The sequence below is a fragment of the Fukomys damarensis genome, unplaced genomic scaffold (genome assembly GCF_012274545.1).
Source record: "Fukomys damarensis isolate Sample0158 unplaced genomic scaffold, DMR_v1.0_HiC HiC_scaffold_6, whole genome shotgun sequence".
Classification (NCBI taxonomy): domain Eukaryota; kingdom Metazoa; phylum Chordata; class Mammalia; order Rodentia; family Bathyergidae; genus Fukomys; species Fukomys damarensis.
In genome coordinates, this window is record NW_022900918.1 from 23701127 (window position 1) to 23722702 (window position 21576).

Consider the following 21576-nt stretch of genomic DNA (forward strand, 5'->3'; position numbering starts at 1 on the left):
GTATAATCGAATGTCACGAGTTCACTCAACATCCAAATTATTTTCCTTTTATTCAACAGATCGTGAGATAACGTATTAAATAAATACTTTCATTCCTTACATTCAAGTGCTATCCTGCAAACTATACACGAAATTGAGCAGTATTGGATGAAGAGCCTGCCTTCCTGGTTTGCTAATTTAAAAGTGTTAGTTGAACAAGCACATGGATAATGGTCATACTTCATCAAGTTGTGTCTCTTCTAAGTGGCGTAGAAGAAAATTGATAGGTAATATTAGGAAAGAACAAATACAACAATCAACCCTTATATAATCTTAACTTTCCTTCTGAAAGTATTATTAGAGCTACACTCTTGTTGCTGAACAGGTTTTATTACTCCACAGAGGCAACAGAATGGGAAAAAGTAATTACGAAGAAAAAGGCCCATCTGGTAGAACATAGATAGTTTACTTGGGTAACTTTAAAGGTAGAAAATATTAACTTGACTATTTAAGATAGAAATATTTTCTCCATAATTACAGCAATATGGAAAATTTTGTATGGAATATTTTGTGAAAGGCTATACAGTCACATTTGCTTGTGGAAAATGGAGTGGTGCCTCGATTCATCAGTACTTTTGTTTGTGAATGTTTGCACACACTCAGAAGCATTTGGAAAAATTTAGTTTTTGCTCACAAAATCTGCATTGGATGAGGCAGACGACTATGACCATATCTCCACACAAACACAAACATGGCCATCTTTTCCAAAATCGTAGAACAGATTAAGTTCACAAACACATGTACCATTATAGATGTCTTTGAATGTTAATGCCATCACCCCTGCCTACCTTGTGAAGAATAGAAATTAAATGAATGATTTTCTAGTGGATGTAACACAAAACCTCCCATAGACAATACACAAACAAATGAGCTTGACAACAACCATTGATCAACCAAAGCAGGTCACGAATGAGAACAAGAAACGGTAATTTGCTGACATTAACTATTAAACTTCTGAAATTTTTTAGTACATTTGTTACCTCAAACTAGCTTGTCCCAACTAGTATACATGTGTTACAAAATCACATATGCACAGGAAAATTAGATATTTTGAGGTATACCTTTGAAATAACAGTTCACTGAAATGAACTAAAGCAGAAGACATGAAGACAGTGGCACAATGACATGCAAATGGTAAAAAATAGTAGAGAACAAAAATTGAAGATGATATAGAGAGCTTGATTTACCAAGTTAAATGCAAGTAGTTTTGAATTAGTAAATGGGATCTAATAACAAATTCTGCAGTATATTATTGAGAACATATGATGAGAATTAAATGCAAATAAGTTGTGTATATTTATAGTAATTGGAACATTTCATTCCTTCAGTAATTTAATGTGAAATGCTAAGGTTGAGCCAAGATTCAGCATTGATGTAATGTTGCATGATAAACTAAGTGTAACATTTAAAAATTATGACATGTATATTATATGAATGCTATACACACATATGTGTGTTTGTGTATGTTTCAGTGTTCCTGAAAGGAGTTACATTCTCATAGGCACAAATACATACATAAATCAGGCACCCACACACATATATATGCACATACAGGTTATGTGTACAATATATATGTGTTCATACATAAATATGGACAGAGATGCCCAGATAGATAGATTGATAACAGTTATATAGGCATAGATTTTGGCCAGGTTATCTTTGCTACTAAGATGTAAGACAGATTCTTCTTTTCAGATTATCATAAAGCCAGTTTCTCAAAGGTAAAATAAAACGTGTTATGCATTAAAATATTATGTGTGGTTTACCATAATTAAATGGCCTCTAATAAAGAAAAATAAGGGTATTATTTTTTTCCTTTAGTGCTTAACTTCTCTGACATAGTCTAAAGGTCTGTAAGGATTCCTGAAGGAAATCTGTTTTACTGTCATTCTAAATAACTACAAAAGTATTTTTAATAGTAAATTTGAAGAAAGGAAAAGTGTATATAGACATTTATAATCTCAAAATGAAAAGTAAGGGTAAAATACATTTATCATATTTAGGTTTCCTGATATGAGTTTATATGTGGCAGTTTAAGGATACATTTTCTCACAATACACTTGCTGATGCTGTTTCTTGTATTGCTTTGTCTTTGAAAAATATATAATCAATTTATAGTACTACAAAAAAGATGATTTCCGTCTTCTCCATACAAAAACACCACAGTTAATAGGTTTGTTTATTCATTATGCACTGACTTCTTTTAGCCAAGTACATTAACTGACGCTACACTTGCTGAGGTGCCAAAATGATTAGCTGAGCTGCTCAAAATATTTTGTCCCAACGAGTGAAATAATCACAGTACAATTTCTTAATTACTCAGCAGTAGAGTAGCAGTTGAGACCAAACTATTTGCTGAGATTTAGGATACAAAAACTATGTTTGGCACTTAGATTATAAATTAAACTTTTCATTAAAATGATTACATGAGGTAAAATGAAATTTTTGTGTGACCTCTTACAGTTATATTGTAATGGCTCTCAATAAATACTGCTCAATATTAATATCAAAAGTATAGAAACAGGTTTTATCCTTGTATTTTCCATTAAAACTTTTATGAGAAAGCGATTAAGACTTCAGAATTTGTTATTGGTTGATTTGTTGATTTGATGCCATCCTTTCTAGGGTAAGGTGAAATCTCAGTGTTGTTTACATCTGCATCTCTTGAATGAACAGTGATATTGAACATTTTTTTCATATATTTATTTGCTGTTTTTACTTCTTTGAAAAATGTTCATTTTGCATGCTCATTTTTTAATCAGGTCTTTGCATTTCGGGATCTTTTTTTTTTTTTAGTTCTTTATATATTCTAGATAGTAGTCCTTTGTCTGAGGAGTAGCTGGTAAATATTTTTTTTCCACATTGTACATTGTCTCTTAGCTCTGTTGGTGATTTCTCTTGCACTGAGAAAACTTTAATACAATGAGATCCCAGTTGTTTATTCTTTGTGCAAGTTCTTGAATGGCTGAGGATTTGTTCATAAAATCTTCTCCTATGCCAATGTCTTTGAGCATACTACCTAATTTACTTTCCAGTAAGTTTAGTGTTTCTGGCTGCACCATTTGTAGTAGCTAAAACTTGGAAACAACCCAAATGCCCCTCAACTGTAGACTGAATAAAGATTTGGTTTTTCTATAAAATAGAGTACTACTCAGCCATAAAGAATGAGAAACTAGAAACATTTATAGCTAAATGGATGCACATTAAGCTTATACTCTTAAATGAAATAAATAGGACAGACTCGAGTAAATACTGCATAATTTCTCTGGTGTGAAAAGCTAAAGTATAAATGAGGTTCAAATGGTATAATTGGGATTGTGAAATAGGAAGAAAATAGCTAAAGGTGAAGTGGTAAGGGGAAGGGAAACAAAATAAAGGAATAGAAAAAAATGTGAAAAATAAAAATAAATGGAAACAAAGTGTTTATAAATATGGAAGGGTGAAGGGGGTGAAGGGAGGGAAGGGGTATGGGGAAGAAAACAAGAACCAAGACCTGTCATGTAAAGGTACAAGATCCCAGTGACAGATGTGACTGCATTGTTTGCTTTAAATGTACCAATAAACAATGGAATTTTTTTTTCTTCAGAATATATTGCTACCTAATATTTTCTTATCCAAAATGCTACTTACATATTATGTATAACTAACATCAGCTTATATTCAATATTATTTGATTTGTCCGATATAGTAAACATCTAATTGGAAATGTACCCATTAATTGGCATTCTACCATACATGACAAACTAGCATCTTTTTGTCTTGATGGAAAAATTAGTTTCTCTTCAGCCAAAATTTGGGAGTCTCATACTTTGGGAGTGTCAGAGCTTTTAGTTATTTGAAGGCACTGGGTAGGAAGAAGTTGAGCATGTGTTAGCTATTGATAGTAAAGAATGAAAGTAGGCAGAATGGAAGAAGGAAATTAGGAAGAAAGGGAAGGAGGAAGGGAGGGAGGGAGGGGGTAAAAAGAAAAATGACTGCTTTGCTCCAACTACAAATGGATTTTCCTTTGCCACTTTGCACAGTTAATGTTCAAGATCCACATAGCAGACTTTCTGTCCCTTTTATGCATTGGTAAGCTGCTTTATCTCTAACGGTAACATTGCTATTTATCTTAATTGTCAGGACGTATGGATTTTTTTGAAGCACTTGATAGACACAGGGAATTGTAGATCTTCTTGTACTTATTCTCCCATTTTGAATATTTCCTGTCTCCCTACATATTTATTTATTTATTTTTCATTGAGTTTGTTGGCACTTTACAAGTGTTCTGTGCAGTTACATTTATCATTGGGATCTTGTGAAGGACCATACCCTATCTTCTTATATTTCAGTGACTTTTATTGTTTGAATATTTTGTTGGGTTTAACTCATAGGCTTAAAAAATGTAGGTATAGCTCGGTGTGAATATAGCTTGAATTGAATTCAAGAACGATTATATAGTTGTCTATGAAACTTTGTTTCAATGTTTTACAATTTTAAAGTATGTTTCAAAGACAAATATTTCAACACTAAAGTCCATTTTTAATACATTCATTCATTTTTCATAACTATGAAAGGAAAAAGAGTTATCTTAATCTGATCATGCCTTACAAAATCTGTATGAATAGGAAATTGTCCAAGGATTCTACCATGGAGAGAAACAGCTACCTAAACACTCACTTCTATTCTTGACTGATAATTTAACAGCAAGCAGTTATTCTCAGAGGTGAACGGGTTTCTGCAGAAAATAATTGATCTTATTTTTACTGGAGACATTAGATCACAATTGTGGAGAATTTTAATCCTTCAATACCTACTATGCATAGGAAGGTCTAAATATACTTTTAATATATTTTAATTTTATAGGAATAGAACCTTCCCATAAGAAGTTGAATTTTGAATTACTGAGAACTAAAATAAATGCTTATGATCACCAAAATAGAGTAAACAAGGAAGGAGAAAGAGCAAACTCTGTCTGTGATTCACATCTGCTAAAATGGGAATACTATTTCTTCGATTGGGTTTTATACCTAGCAAAGTGTGATGGCATATACAAAAGTGCCTATCATACTGCCTGAACATTAGGAAACATTGACATTTGATTTAAAAAGACATAAAACAATATCTGAGAATTTTTGACCGCCTTTTAGACTATTGTTGCCCTACATTGGGGTGGTAGAGTGCAGTTTCGAACTTGTCTGATTAATTAAGCTACTTCAATGCATAGAACACTATCCTACTGGCCTGAAAAATGAAAGCAGTTTCCCAAAGTCCTTTTTCACTAAAAGACTTTATGTACTAGGTGTGTATGGCTTAATATGTACATTAATATGGTTATTTAGAAAAAAAATAATAGATTATCCCAGCACAGTGGCTATATTGACTCATACTTTGTTTATACTCTACCCCATCTGTTTACGTGGCATGTAGCCCATTCAAGAATTAATCAAGTCTTCCCTGAGAGGATCCATCAAAAAGACATTGCTTTGGAAGGGCAGTCAGTAAATTTTGGAATGCCAAAGGCAATTATTATCTTGAATCGCAATAAAAAACCTGACTACCATATGATGATTTCAAAGGAAAGAGATTTTTTTAACAAAATTTCTGCTATATGGCTGACATTATTTAAAATAGACATTATCGAATTGATATAATTATATAATATGATAAGAAATAAATTATACAATAATTCTGGCATCAATTAGAAAATGCAAGAAAACTATATGTCTTTCAAATTATATATTTAATATTTATTAATTTTTGCTGTTAAAAAAGCTAAATAGAAAAGTTGGCCAGACATTTCTTCTTTTTCATTTTGGCAGCAAAATATTTTCATGAATTTATGACAGCTTTTATCTTTCTGTAAGGGAAACATATGACTATCTAGTAATTTTCTTGAGATTATATTCTAATGATTTGTAATTTTTAAATTTTATTAGAATATGTTTGCAGTGCAATTGCTATGTTTGCACAATACAGCTTAACTTCTGCTTCCAACGCTTTTTCCTTTTTTTTTCTCATCACTTTCCCTCCACTTCTTGATCCGCTCCCAATTGAGAAAGGTCTATTTCTCTACTTTTTAATTATCTATCACTCATTTTTCATTTATAATTTACACTTCTCATATTAGTGAAATCACTTGACATTTAACTTGTGCATCTGATTTATTTCAGTTACATTATGGTTTCAAAATGTATCGATTTTACTATGAATTACCCAAGTTTATCCTTCTTTATGTTAAAGTGGTACTCCAATGTATGTAACTACCACACTTTAAAGCTTTACATTTATGAAGAAGATAATTATTTGCATTTTATTTCCCTTTTTATGTTTCTTTTACTTCTCTATTATAGCTTCTCCTTTGTCTAATGCTATTATTTTTAAGCATAGGATAATTTTACAATGGCATTTTTTTTACTCATACTCTATTATTTTTAAAGAAGAAACTGCTTATTGATACCAAAGATGTCTAGAAGCTGCTAATGTTAAAAGACTTTTTAAATAATTTTAGCGTTTCAAAATAGGTATTTTGTGAATCATACAAACACATTACTAAAATGTGCTTTATGCAATAAATATCTGTCTAGTACATGGATAAGAACTCTTCCATATAATAATACCATAGTTTATGCATTCAATCTATAATATATTACTCTATATTGATTTAAAGTTGTGAATATTATATCATATGTTTAGTTTCTTATCTTCTACAAAAACTACTTTTGTTTTGTAATAGTGGTTTATTGGAAACGCTTCAGGAAGGCAATAACATTTGCCCTAGATTTTGAAAAATGAGTAGGCATTAAGCCAATGCTTGTCATATAGAATTAGTGTGCCAAATAGGAATTGTTTGGCACGTATATTACTAGTAGAATAAATTATTTTATGGTAGAGGTCAGGAATTCAGAATAAGAAAGGCATGTAATGCTATGGCATATATTAAGGGAAAATTACCTGAAGCCCTGATATTTTATACTCTAATTTACAACATGTTTTTGGTAATAATTATTCTCAGTTCAAATCCACTCTCTTAATGTTCAAAATTAAGCAAATGTAGTCCATTTGACTATCATGCATAATTCCTACTAATGTAATCAAAGCCACTTCTTTTGGTATTATGTATCTCATATTCATGCTGTTAGAAGACCAGTACCATCTAAATATTTACACATAAGTTCTTTTCCAGATGAACTACCAATACCAGAATACATTCATGTGTCACCGAATGATGGTGATAACTTCTGAGGAATTCACTGCTAGGCAATTTGGTCAGTGTGAAAATACTCTAGAGCATGCATAAAAAGTAAGACTATTATGCCATCATTAAATGTTATATTCATATGAAATCACTATTATGTATGAAATTTGTCTTTGATCAAAATGTTATACATTTGAACATATGATTATATGTATATCCTAAGATCATTAACAAACACTTAAAAAGATAACAAATAGGAAAGCATACAGATATACTTTATATGATAAAATTCTAATTGAAAAAAATCAACACAATATGTACAGAAAGGTTTTAAAAGGTCAGGATTACATACTTGTTAAAAGTTAACTATTCCAAGCTTGATTTACTAGATCTCATTATGAAAAAAAGATCTTCAGATCTTGTAAAGAAAGTTTGACACTAACAAGAGATAATTAGGCATAAAGAATAATATGGTGTGCTATGCAATGCATACCTGTAATCTCAGTACCTGAGAGGCTGAGGAAGGAAAATTGCAAAAGGAAACCTAGATTGAACGACTGGGTTACATAGTGAGACCCTGTCTCAAAGAAGCACACAAACAAAACTAGAAACAACAATAAAAAAAAAACAGATAAATATGAGTGTGTTTATTTTGAAATTAAAATAGATAAACAGTAGCAAATGAAAGATTTCTATTAACTGTTATTGTAATCGTATAGTGAAATTTTAATTGAAGCACTCCTGAATTGAATTTATTAATCATTCTGATTCTTTTATAAATCTTTCTTCAAAAATAATAATAGGGCCATTTACACAAATTTTTAAAATTCTAATTAATATCCTATTTATAGTTCATTAAATTATAGGAGCAGGATTTTTACTTTAAAATAGTTTAAAGAGCATATCAGTATAAAAAGAGACTAATACATCTTTACTATATGAAATACCTTGCAATTTAAATAAGTTCCAATATGCAATGGCTTAAACAACTTAAGAGATTAGTCACAGATAATAGCTCAGGGTACAATAGAATTGATAAAGTGATTTTCATCGAATTATGAAGATGCTCAATAACAAGGACGCAATTAGAGTGAAAGACACTTTGCCAGCTATTTTCCTGACAGAATATTCATATCCAGAATAGAGAAACATCTCAAAATACTTCACACCATAAGAAAAAGCAACCACTCAATAAATTGGCAACAGAACTCAGCAAACACTTCTCAAAGGAAGTACAAATGACCAGTGATTACATGGGGAAAAGTTCAACATATTTAGTCATTGGGAAAATACAAATCAAAATTAGCTGAACTATTCTTCTGTCACAACCAAGGAATTAAAGTAGGCATACTAAAGAGAAACCATACTCATGTTTATCATGGCAAAATTTGCCATAGCCAAGATACAAGTCAGACGAGGTGCTCATGATGAGTGAAAAAAGCACATGTGGCATATATGGTCAATGGAGTAATCAGGTCATCCATAAAGAATAATATCACGCTATCTGCAAGAAAATGGATAGAACTTTAGAATCTCAGATTAGGCAAAATAAACCAGACTCAGAGATACAAACACCACAAATTTTCTGTCATATGTACAATCTAGAAAGAAAAAGAAGGCAAGAAAATAGAAGTGAATAGCTAAGAGACCAGAAATATGATCAGGAGGAAAAGGGAAGAAATGGTAAAGAAAATTAATGAGAGGTAGGATATCATCAAAGTAACTTATATGCATGGATAAAAATGTCACCGTTATATCCAACATTCTGTATCATTAATATGAGATAATGAAAATGGAAAACTAATAATAAATTTTTAGAGATATAAATTTTTGTAGCTATAAAAAAAGACTAGTTGATTATTACTACCAAGATTCAAAGTACACATGTCCTTTACTATAACTTTTTTAGAAAATTTTCAGTCACTAGAACTAAATGTAATTGCATGAAGATAGAGTACAAAGGATTAGTACATTACAGTTTTTGTGTTTAATTCAGAAATATCAAATGAGGTCTGGGGATTTAGCTCAGTGCTTCCACCACCTGCCAGTGCAAGGTCCAGAGTTCAATCCCGGTAACAAAGAAATAAAACAAAACATAAACAACAACAACAACAAAAGAAATATCAAATGTTTCTTTGTTTATAAAGTGAAGTTTCTAAAGGAATGTTTAGATAATGTTACATTTAGATTCATCATTCCATGCTGCTTATTATGGATATTAAATATGAAAAATAAATAGATTTTATACCATAACTTCTCAATTCTTTGTTATAAATAAAAATATATTAAGGATCACATAGAAACAATACAAAATTAGAGTAGCTTTTTTTTCTCCTGCCATCTCCTAATATGTGATTTAACTACTTAAAGAGAAGTACTACCTAATCTTAATTACTGGAGCTTTTTAATGCATTTTTCTTATCTTGGCTATTCATGGAATTACAGATTTCTGTACACAATTGAATATGCTATTTAAGTCCTACATATGCACAATCGCACAATCACACACACACACACACACACACACACACAAGCACTCAAACATTTTAGGATTTTTAGTAGGATTATTTTGTATGTGAATAACAATTGGAAGGGAATGGACACTTTTAAATAATGACTTTTCCTTAATTTATGAAGACAGTGAACCTTTTATTTATTTTTTTAATTCTTCAGTAAAGAAAATAAAATTGATCAATATATTTTTGTAGTTAAAAAGTCTGTCATTATTTAGAGAAAATTTTTATTTTTTTCTGTGATAGAGGGTATATGTACAAGGAAAAGCAAAATAAAATATAAATGCCACTAGGAAGCAATTTAAGAGTTTACTGGCGATCCTGTGTCATTCTTATATATTCATAGGAAATAAATGATCATGGAACAATGTATCTTTATTCTTAGATTTTTTTCATTCTTTTAGCTTCTACTTATAGATTAATAACAACAGCAGAAGTAACTGTCGTTGAATAGTGGAGATATTTTGGAAGAAAACAGCTCACATATTTTCAAAAGGGTGCAATCTGAGAACCAAGATCTGTCATGTAAAGGTACAAGATCCCAATGATGAATGTAACTGTATTGTATACCTAAAATGTACCAATAAACTCAATGAGAGAAAAAAAAAACTGCAGAAGCAATTTTAAGAAACTTGACAAGCTCACACAAATATAGTAAGGAAGAGCAAAGGGGGAAGAATACTTAAGAAGAAAAATAAAAAGAAAAAAGTATGAAAAATATGTTTAATTAAAGTATGTAGAGATGTATAATATGACCAGATTAATCAATATTGTGCGGCTTTGGTACAGTGATCCCAAAAAATAAAAAGAGAAAAACAGGGAAAACTAATCAAAATCAATGAAAAAGTTAAATGACCAGAAAATACAGTTATAAGTATGAATGTTTAACTTTTTGCCAAGCTAGTAGTTATAGATAACTAGGAAAATCCTGGCTCATTCACTGAATGTTTCTAGAATAATAGATTTTGTACAAGGGAAACAGCTATTCAAATGGGATATTTAGAGCAGTCACAAAAATCAATTCCATGTAGATAAAAAAGTCAAAGAAAGTTATATGTTTAAAAGGCAATATAGATAAGTATTAGGATTTTAATCATGTATGTCATAAAATTATACCAGTAATATAGAAAACTGAAAATATTTGACCATAGATAATTTTTTTTAAAAGTCAAGCTAAACACTGATAAAACTACTTGCCAGAATAAGGAAATAGAACCCAGAATGAATAAAGTATATCTGTGATTCAAAAGCAAAATGTAAAATAATAACAGTGATAATAAATGAAAAGAATGAAAAAGCAACATTCCACTGGAGATCAATAAATGAGCAGCAAACATGAAAAAAGTGATTGTGGTAAGGCCTAAAATTAATATCATGTACTGCTTAGACATCTGATAAAATAGAGTTCCACGAATGACCCACAATTCCCCTTTGCCATTTTTTGTGTTCTCCTAGACATGCAACTCTTGTTATAAAATGAATGAAGTACAGGTTTCGCTGTCCCAGAGTAGCAAAGTTTCAATTCTTCATGTTCCCTTGGGAATAGGCAAAGCAGCCAGTCACACCCCTCCCAAAAAGACCTTGCCTTTTGGTTCTATAAAGCCTGACTTTTGCAGCTTTGTATTTTTCTCCTTTTTCTCAAGAATAATCCTTATGTCACCGTGAATGTCAAGAAGTTTTCCCTTCCCCCCTGGACTGTGATTGTACATGACGAATGAACTACTATTCTTGGCCTTGTCTATCCATTGTCTGTCCACTCCACAACTCTAGTAGGACATCTCTCCTCTCCAAGAGGGGAGGTTACACTCCGTGAGGATAAGATGTGATAATGCAATGCCGCATTATATCACAATAAATTGAATATAAAACAACAATTTTCTTAAATTTGGGAAAATTGAATGGTGAGAAGTGAAAGTTAGATAGTTGAGATATGGGAATTCCCTATTATACAGTGGTAAAAAATTACCATAGGATTGAAAAGTTGTCCATGTGTTGGGGAGGGGTGTGGAAAGATATCCCTACAGTGTGCAGCAGCAGACACAGTAGACATTTCATAATTGTGCTAGTCTGCTTTCTAACAAACACCACAACATATTTCTGTATTTTTTTACTATTATGAGTTTTGGTGTTTTTCATATGAAATAATTTAGGGAATGGTATAGCAGGAGAAATTAGAGAAAAAATTGTGAAGTTATAGAAACATGATCACAATTTTTATTTACAATTATAGTTGAATTTTATTTCTTACTTTTATTTTTTTCCCATTGTGTTTATAGGTACTTATTAGGAATACAGTACATTTACATTCGTCATTGGGATCTTGTACCTTTACATGACAGGTCTTGGTTTTTATTTTCCCCCATATCTCTGCCCTCCCTTCACCCCCTCCTTCCTTCCCTATTTACAAAAATTATTTTCCATTTTTTCATTTTCTCATATTTTTTTCTTTTCCCTTATTTCCGTTCCCCTACCCTTCCCACTTATCCTACACCTTTAGCCCTTTTCTTCCTATTTCATATTGTCAATTATACAATTTGAATCTTATTTACACTTTTAGCTTTTCACACCAGAGAAACTATTCAGTATTTATACATGTGTGACTTATCTGTTTCCCTTAAAAGTATGACCTCAATATGCATCCATTTTCCCATGAATGACTAATTTATCATTCTTTATGGATGAATAGTAACCAATTTTGCAAAAAGTCCAGATCTTTATCTGGTCTCCAAATGATGGGAAATTGGGCTGTTTCCAAGTCTTAGTTGTTACAAACTGTGCTGCTATAAACATGGGTGTGCATATATCACTGTGGTATGATTCTTTTATTTTGGAAAGATACCTAGCAGAGGGATGGCTGGGTCAAATGGAACCTATAATCCTAGTTCTTTGAGATATCTGCATGTCGATCTCCATAGTAGTTGTGCCAGTGTGCACTCCCACCCACAATGGAGAAGGGTTCTCTTCTCCCCACAACCCTGTCAACATCTGGTATTGATTGATTTCTTGACAGCTGCCATTCTTTCTGGGGTGAGCTGGAATCTCAGTGTTGTTTTCATCTACATCTATCAAATAATCAGTGGTGTGGAACATTTTTTCATATATTTATTTGCTGCTTTTACTTCTTTGAGAAATGTCTGTTTATTACAGATGCCCATTTTAGAATTGGGTCTTTATATTTGGGACGGTGATTTTTTTTGGGGGTTCTTTATATATTCTAGATAATAGTCCTTTGTCTGAAGAGCAGCTGGTAAGTTTTTTTCCCAAACTGCACATTGTTTCTTAGCTGTAATAGTGGTTTCTTTTGCAGTACAGAAACTTTTTCATAAGATGAAATCCAAGATGTTGATTCATTGTGCTAGTTCCTGTGCTACTAAGGATTTGTTCATAATGTCTTTTCCTATGCCACTGTCTTCAAGGGTTCTGCCTAACTTAGCTTCCAGCAAATTTAGTATCTCTTTTTTAATATTTATATAATTAATCCACTAGGGTTTTAGTTTTATGTATCGTGAAAGTCAAGTGTGTAGTTTTAAACTTTGAAAGGTTGAAATGCAGTTTTTCCAACACCATTTATTAAAGGGTCTGTCTTTCCTCCAGTGAGAATTCTTGGCTCCTTTGTCAAAGATGAGGTAGGAGAGTACATCTGGAATTGTTTCTCTATCTTCCAGTATAGTCCACTGATCCTTGGGTCTGTTTCTTTGCCAGTACCAAGCTGTTTTTATCACAGTGGCTTTGTAGTGTACTTTCAAATTGGGAATTGTTATACCCCCTGTTATGTCTCTGTTGCCTAGGATAGCTTTTACTACTCTAGGTCTCCTCTGGTTGCATATGAATTTTTGGATTATTTTTTTCTAGTTCTGTGAAATATACTGTTGGAATTTCAATCAGAATTGCATTGAATCTGTATAGCAGTTCTGGTAGTAGAGCCATTTTCACTATGTTGATTCTTCCTACTCAGGAGCAGAGGATATCTTTCCATTTGCTTTTATCATCTTTGATCTCTTTTTTCAGAGTGCTGTAGTTTTCAGTGTAGAGGTCTTTTGCTTCTTTCCTTAGAATGATTCCTAGATACTTCATATATTTTGATGCTATTGTGAAAGGAATTTTCTCCCCAATTTCTCTCTCAGTGAGTCTGGTATTTGTGTACAAGAAGACTATTGATTTTTGAGTGTTGACTTTGTATCCAGCTGCTCTGCTGAAAGTGGCAGGTAAATCAACTAGTGTTTTGGTGGAATTTTTTGTGTCTTCAATCTAGAGTATATTATCATATGAAAATAATGATGGTTTAACTTCTTCCTTTCCTTTCTTTATTGCTTTGATTTCTTTTTCTTGTCTAATTGCTGTGGTTAATGTTTCCAGAACTATATTAAACAGGAGTGGTGATAGTGGACATCATTGTCTTATTCAAATTTAATGTGAAGGTTTTCAGTTTTTGGCTATTTAATATGTTTTTGGCTGTTGGTTTTTCAGAGATAGCCTTTATCAAAATGAGATATTGACCATCTATTCCAATTTTTTGCAGGGTTTTTATCATGAATGGGTATTGAATTTTTTCAAATGCCTTTTCTGCATCTATTGAGAAGATTATATGGTTTTTGTCCTTGATTCTATTAATATAGTGTGTTACATTTATTAATTTACATATGTTGAACCATCTTTGCCTCCCTGGAATAAATTTGACTTGGTCAGGGTGTATAATCTTCTTGATGACCCTCTGTAATCTGTTTGCCAGTATCTTATTAATTATTTTTCATCTATGTTCATTAAGGAGATTGGCCTGTAGCTCTCTTTTTTTAGTTGGGTCTTTCCCTGGTTTAGGAATCAAACTAACACTTGCTTCCCGGAATGAATTTGGACCTATTGCTTCCCTTTCAATTTCATTGAAAGGTTTGATTCGTGGCAGTGGTTCTTCTCTAAATATCTTGTAAAATTCATTGGTAAATCCATCAGGACATGTGCTTTTCTTCATTGATAAACATTTAATTACATTTTCAATTTCACTGATTGTAATTGGGGTGTTTAGAGTATTTTATCTTCATTCAAATATGGTAATTCATAAGTATCTATACATCTGTCCATTTCTTCTGCTTTTCCTCTTTATTAGAGTTCAGGTTCTCAGAGTAGGTATTGATGATCCTCTGGATTTCTGCTGGATCTGTTGTGACTTCACCTTTTTCATTGCTAACTGCATGGATATGAGCCTTTTCTTTCCTTTTTTTAAAAAAAGTCTACTAATGGTTTATCAATTTTATTTATTCTTTCAAAAAGTCAACTCTTCAATTCATTGCTTTTTGGGGTCATTTTCTCAGTTTCCATTGCATTGATTTCTGATCTAATCTTTATAATTATCTCTCATGTATGAGCTTTGGGTTTTTCTTGCTCTTTTTTCCTAGGAGTCTAATGTTCATTATCAGATTGCTTATTTGAGCTCATTCTCTTTTGCTAGTGTGGGCATTCACTACTATGATTTGTTCTACATAGAACTGCTTTTATTATTCTCTTAGATTCTTGTATGTTGTATTGGCATTATTAATTATTTGAAGAACTGTCTAATTTCTTCTTTAATTTCTTCTGTGACCCATTGATTGTTCAGGAGAGTGTTGTTCAATTTCTATGTGTTTGTGAAGTTCTTCCAGTTTCTTACTCCATTGATCTCCAGCTTAATTGCACTATTTGATAAATTTGATTCCTTTGCATTTATTTAAACTTGTTCTATTAGCTAGTATGTGGTCTATTGTGGAGAATGACCCATTTGCAGCCAAAAACAATGTATATTCTGATTTTGTGTGGTGGAACACTCTGTAGACATCTATTAAATCCATATGTTCAAAAGCTTGTTTCAATTCTAGTAATAGTTGATTTTTTTTTTCTAGATGACCTGTCTGTTTGTGACAGTAGTATATTTAGGTTTCCTGCTGCAATTAGTGCTTACTTGGTTTTTCATGCTCCTTAATATTTTTTATATAGTTGGGGGCATTAATATTTGGTGCATATATATTTATGATTGTCATCCCTTCCTCTTGAATTGTTCCATTTACAAGGATGTAGTGGCCTTCTTTGACTCTCTTAATCAGTTTTGGTTTGAAATTTACTTTGTCTGGGAATCAGATAGCTATTCCTGCTTTTTTCTGGGCTCCTGTTGCATGGAGAACTATTTTCCATCCTTTCACTTTCAGTCTATGGGCTTCTTTTTGCACTAGGTGTGTTTCTTGTATACAACATATTGTTGGATTTTGCTGCTCAATCCTTTATGCCAGTCTATTTCTCTTGATTGGTGAATTGAGGCCGTTTGCATTGATGGTTGTAACTGATATGTACTGAGTTATTATTATCATGTCATTGTCCTCTTGTTGGCTCTTTTTAATTTTCCCCCTCTCCCTTGAGTTTCTTGCCTTGCTTATTTGATTGGTCTGTTGGGCATCATGGTGTTGTAACCTTCATTGTTTCTTTTTTTTTTCTAAAATATTATTTAGAATTCCTTATAGTGTCAGTTTGGTATTCATAAAGGTTCTCAGGTGTTCTTTGTCATATCTTATTTCCCCATCCATTTTGAAAGAGAGTTTTGCAGGACATATCAGTTTAGGTTAGAGATTGTTTTCTTTTAGAACTTGAAATACCTCATTCCAGGTTCTCCTTGACCTGAAGGTGTGCATTGAAAAGTCTGCTCTGATTCTGATGGGCTTTCCTTTGCATGTGATTTGTTTCTTTTCTCTTAGTGCTTCTAGTATTTTGTTCTTCTGTTGGGTTTCTGGGATCATGATTACTACAAGTCTAGGTGTAGTTTTTGTTTTGTTTTGTTTTGTTTTGTTTTTTTATGGAGTCCTATATGTCTCACTCTTCTGTGTGTCAAATTCTTCCCCTCTGTTTGGGAAGTTTTCTGTCATTAATTCTGTGAACAACATTTTAAAGTCATTTGTATTTGCTTCTTCTACTTCATGGACTCCTATCAGTCTGTTTTTTTTTTTTTGTTGTTGTTGTTTTGTTTTTTTGTACCAGGGATTGAACTTGTGTCCTTGTGCTTGCAAGGCAGGCCACTAAACCGCTGAGCTAAATCCCTGGCCCAACTCCTATCAGTCTTATGTTATTCTTCTTTGCATCATCTAGGAGTTGTTGGATTGATTTCTCATGACCCCTTATAGTTTGTAAGAGACTTCTCCTTTCTCAGTCACTGACTGAAATCCTATCTTCTATATCTGAAATTCTGTCTTCACATTCATTTCTTCTGCTGTGAAAACTTTCAATAGAGTTTTCAATGTCCTGGGTATTGCTTTGAATCAGTTGCATGGATTCCACTTTCCTATGTTGGTTATTCATCATTTCCATTTATTTTTTATGCTGGGCCTTCATGGATTCTGTCATGGTCCTGAGCTCATCTATTTTTTTCTCGGTTTCTGTTCTAGAGTTTCTAATCATGTCTTCCATTTGGCTCACCATCTCTGTAGTTATCTGCAAAATTATTTCTGTTTTGAATTTTTTTTACAACCTGATTGTTCTGTTTTGTTACTTCCTGTGCTATGAGTTCAGGATTCCCTGATGGTTGATTGTTGGACTTTTCAACCTCAATTCCCCCAGAGTTTGTTGTTGGTGAACTGTAAGTCTGTCTTTGTACCTTGCTTAAGTGTTTTTTCTTTTTTTTTTTTTCAGTTGGGCTTTGCTTGGTTTAATTACTGGGTAATTACTTAAATCTTCCTCATAAAGTTTAGCTTTTGAATTTCTAATGACTCATAGACACTCTCATTTTCATAATATCAGAAAGGACAATTCATTAAGTCAATCACAACCCTTTGTCCCAAATGATACAATGAGCAACACAATAGCATCAAGTCCAGCTTACAAATTAACCATTTTTGGTAGCCATTAAACTATCACTTTTAAACCATTTGAATTAAATCAAAATCAAGGAGGGGCCCAAATTCAATTTGCTGCAAGGCTCAAATTGAGCTCCCTGACCTCCTGCAGGGTTGAACTCTGCAATTTCTACTAGAGATTCCCTCTTCCCTTTCTCTGAAGATATTCAAAGTTCTGATGGAAGGTGGTGATTCTTGCAATTTATCAACTATGGAGGTCTGATGTGCCTTTATTATAGTTGTTCACTTCTATTCTATCTTCTGGAGCTCAGAAAAATGACCTTTATGACCACCTGTGCCTCTGCAGAATGTGTTCAAAAACTGGCACAATCAGGAGATCTGAGAGCATGGGGAGGTGGGGAGTGTGTGGATGTTGTAGAGGCACCTATGGCTAACTGGCACTCACTGGTCCGTTTGATGCAGGCCAGAGAGAGGATGCGATCTCTGCAGGGCTCATCCAGTCCTTTCCATTCCACTGGATGCAGGCTGAGCTATGGTTGAATTTTAGAAAGATGAGACAATTGAGAAATACACTTCACAGGTACAGATGATACTTTTCTGAGTTTAACTTTCTATCTTTATAAATATATGAGAGCTTTGAAGAGATTATGTGAATCTTTAAAAATATTAACTTTGATCTCTGGCCTCCAAAAGAATGAAAAAATTTCTTACAATTGAAGTTCCAAATGAAGATTAAAAAAAAAAACAGTATATAAGACTTCAGGCTCAATGTATCAGCCTTAAGTCAAGGTTAAAAGACTAATTAAAACATACCCTCCCTGTAAGATATGCAGGTTTTCAATAGCATGAAAAGCAAAGAGCATTGTCAATGTGTTTTCAGACTTTGTTACATGAAAACATTGGCAATGTCATTTGGGTTATACATTGGATATATGTCTTAGCTCTTTTCAGTCTTACAAGGAAATGCAAACCCATATCATCAAACTGTAATTTGGGTACTTTTAAGGGCTCGATATTATGATTTTAATATAATTTCTTTTCAACAAATATTTCATTCAAGTGCATTGCTGGAAATGATGAAACCCCCATCAGGTATCTGACCTTGATGAAAACCAAAAATTCAACCAGAATAGTCAGTTATGACTTACCAACCTAACTCTGTATTCCTGCAAGTCCAGGTGAAATAGTGACACAGACAGAATTGCTGCCATTGCATTTTCAACATCCTGCTTATCTGCTGAGAGGAGCCTGGAGACACCTTTACACCTCTCTACCTCCAACTGTTATATCTACATATCTGTGGCTTAAAAAGGGAAAAGAGACTTAAACTGTTTTATGAGCAGTGGCTTGAATTTTAATAGCATCATTAGGCCATGGTGTGTGACTTATTGTAACTCTAAAATGTGCATTATAAAAAAATCAAAAGCTAATAAAAGTGTTAGTTAGGTGATAACTTCATCCAAAGAAAGTCAGATGGACGAGTGTAGCAAATTGACTGGCTAATTGTTCTCATTAAGCATACAGGTTATCTTAAATTTGTATTATTAATATGACCTTCTTTAAGGAAAAATGTCCTGGATGTCTGAACAGCAACTCTCTCTCTCTCTCTCTCTCTCTCTCTCTAATATATATTATACATATTAATATATGATAATATATATAATATATATGAGATATACGTATATGTGTATATCTATATATCCTTATATGTATCCCTATATATATGTTTTTTCAGCCCAACACTCTACAGAATAGGATAAATGTAAGTACTTTAATTAAAAACTGTGAAATTAACTTTTACATACTCAAAGATTTATGCACAACTCTAAACAAGTGTAGGATCAAAGAAAATTTAAGGAACAAAATATTCAGAGTGAATATCTACAAAAATTTACATAAAATATACTGTACTTTGTTGTAAGAAAAGAATCATAAGGACATGGATTCAAACTTTGATGCATATGTGCATTAGAGTCAAAGTGCCGAGCTTTGATGTACATTGTTAAGGAGATGTATTTTGTGAGATCTTCAGCAAGGGAAAAAAAATTGCAAAGTCTATTTGAGTGATCGACACTAATTCCAAATTAAATTTTTCTGCAAAGGAAAAGGTGTTCTCTTTTTGAACTGGTGCTGAAATGACAGAGCACAATGCTCATAAATAGAATATTGTCACAAACTCCATCTTTATTTCACAGCTCAGATGAGCTATTAGTTTGTTGGTGTTGTTGTTGTTGTTGTTGTTGGCAATGCCTGTCACATTAGCAAATTATTGGACATTAAATTAGGAGGTCTTGCATTATTTAGCTCTTGAGACTGTTAAAACAATTGGATGAGGCAGATTTAGTCAGCTTTCATCTGATTCTATTCTGTATTTACAAAATGAAAACCAATATCTAAAATCTATTTGTTATATAATATCCAAGGAATTTCCATTCCATTCCATTGTTTAATATAATTTAAGTAATTATTATGAAATAAGTTATGTTAGTCTTACTTTAAAAGGATAAAAATGAGGTTGTTTCTACAAAGTTGAATAATCTGTCTAAGTGCTTGAAGCCTAATTCCAGTTTTAATCCAAACATATGTATTTCTCTGTCAGTTATATGAATTGTGGAATATTTTGTATTTAAAATGTATAAGTGCTCTGCTTTCTGGATATACTAGTTATTGCTTGTATTTATACTTTAAATTTAGTAGTGAGTCAGGGATTCCTTTTTAAAAAAATGACACATTGATGTTACCATTATGATAAAAAAATAACATTTGCCATAGGAACTATTTTTAAGTGTATAGTTTATAATGTAAAATATAGTCATGGTTTTTCAATTTTTTTTACTAGTGCTGTAAGCGCTAAATGAGGTAAAAATTAATATATAGTCAGAGAAAACTGAGTTGTCAAGGAAAACAGCAAAATATAAAGGCATCCAAATTATCACTGAAAGTACATCAGGAGGCCAGGCCTCAGAATAAAGATTCAATGAACAGATCAAAATGCCACAACTAAGGGAAAAGCAGTAACTTGGTATTATAAAACAATTGATGTCTGGTCAAGTAAAGTCCAGACAGACCTCAGTCACCCAGCTGGGTGCACAGAACATCCAGACCCATCTCTTCCCTAAAATGCCTTTGTTCTTTCCATAAATCTTAGCTATGTGACCTGCTTTCATATCAGATCAATAATAGCTAAGTAGTTGATTATAATCTTACTGGTTGATTATAGTTTGACCCATCTTGTACTTCCCTCATGTTTTCATAGTCACCTCGTAATTTTGCTTTATGAAACATTCTTAGAGAAATGGCCTTGGTGGGTGAATTTTGGTTCCTCTCCTATTTTTAAGGCACTAACTCTGTCTATAAATCTTCCTTACTTTTAACTTCCTTTGTTCTTGTAATTCATACTTTAATGTAGGGGACAATAACTCACATATAGTATATGACATCCAAAAAGTTGGGAGTTATATTTCCCCATATCAGGAGTACATGTTTGCAGTACATAATTATGACTTTCCTTATTGGGAGTCTTTTCAATTACCTGATCCACTATGATAAATTTAGAAAAAATTCTTTTCAGCAATGAGAATATGTAAACTGCATCAGTGCTCCAAATGAAATCACTAATAGGGTTTTCAGTTTTAATAAATATATTATTTTAAATTACTGAAGTGATAAAAAACCTTAAAAAGCAAGAATTGTAGAGATAGTGTTGAAATATAATTCAAAACAATGAGCTCATTATTGCAGAGATAATTCCCTTAATGATATTTTGCCATTTCAGGAAAAGAAGCTAGGAAGATTTACAAAGGAAATGACATTTAAATAATGTTAAAGGGGAAAAAATAAAAATTGAAATCGGGGTTTAGGAAAATTGAGAATTCTTATAAATCACTAATTTTGTACTGATGAGTGATCATTATTTATAAATAGATATACATATATCTTCATAAGTAGATATATTTCTGTTTTATATGTATTATACATATCATTATATATATTATGTGTGTGTGTGTATATATATATATATATATATATATATACACATATT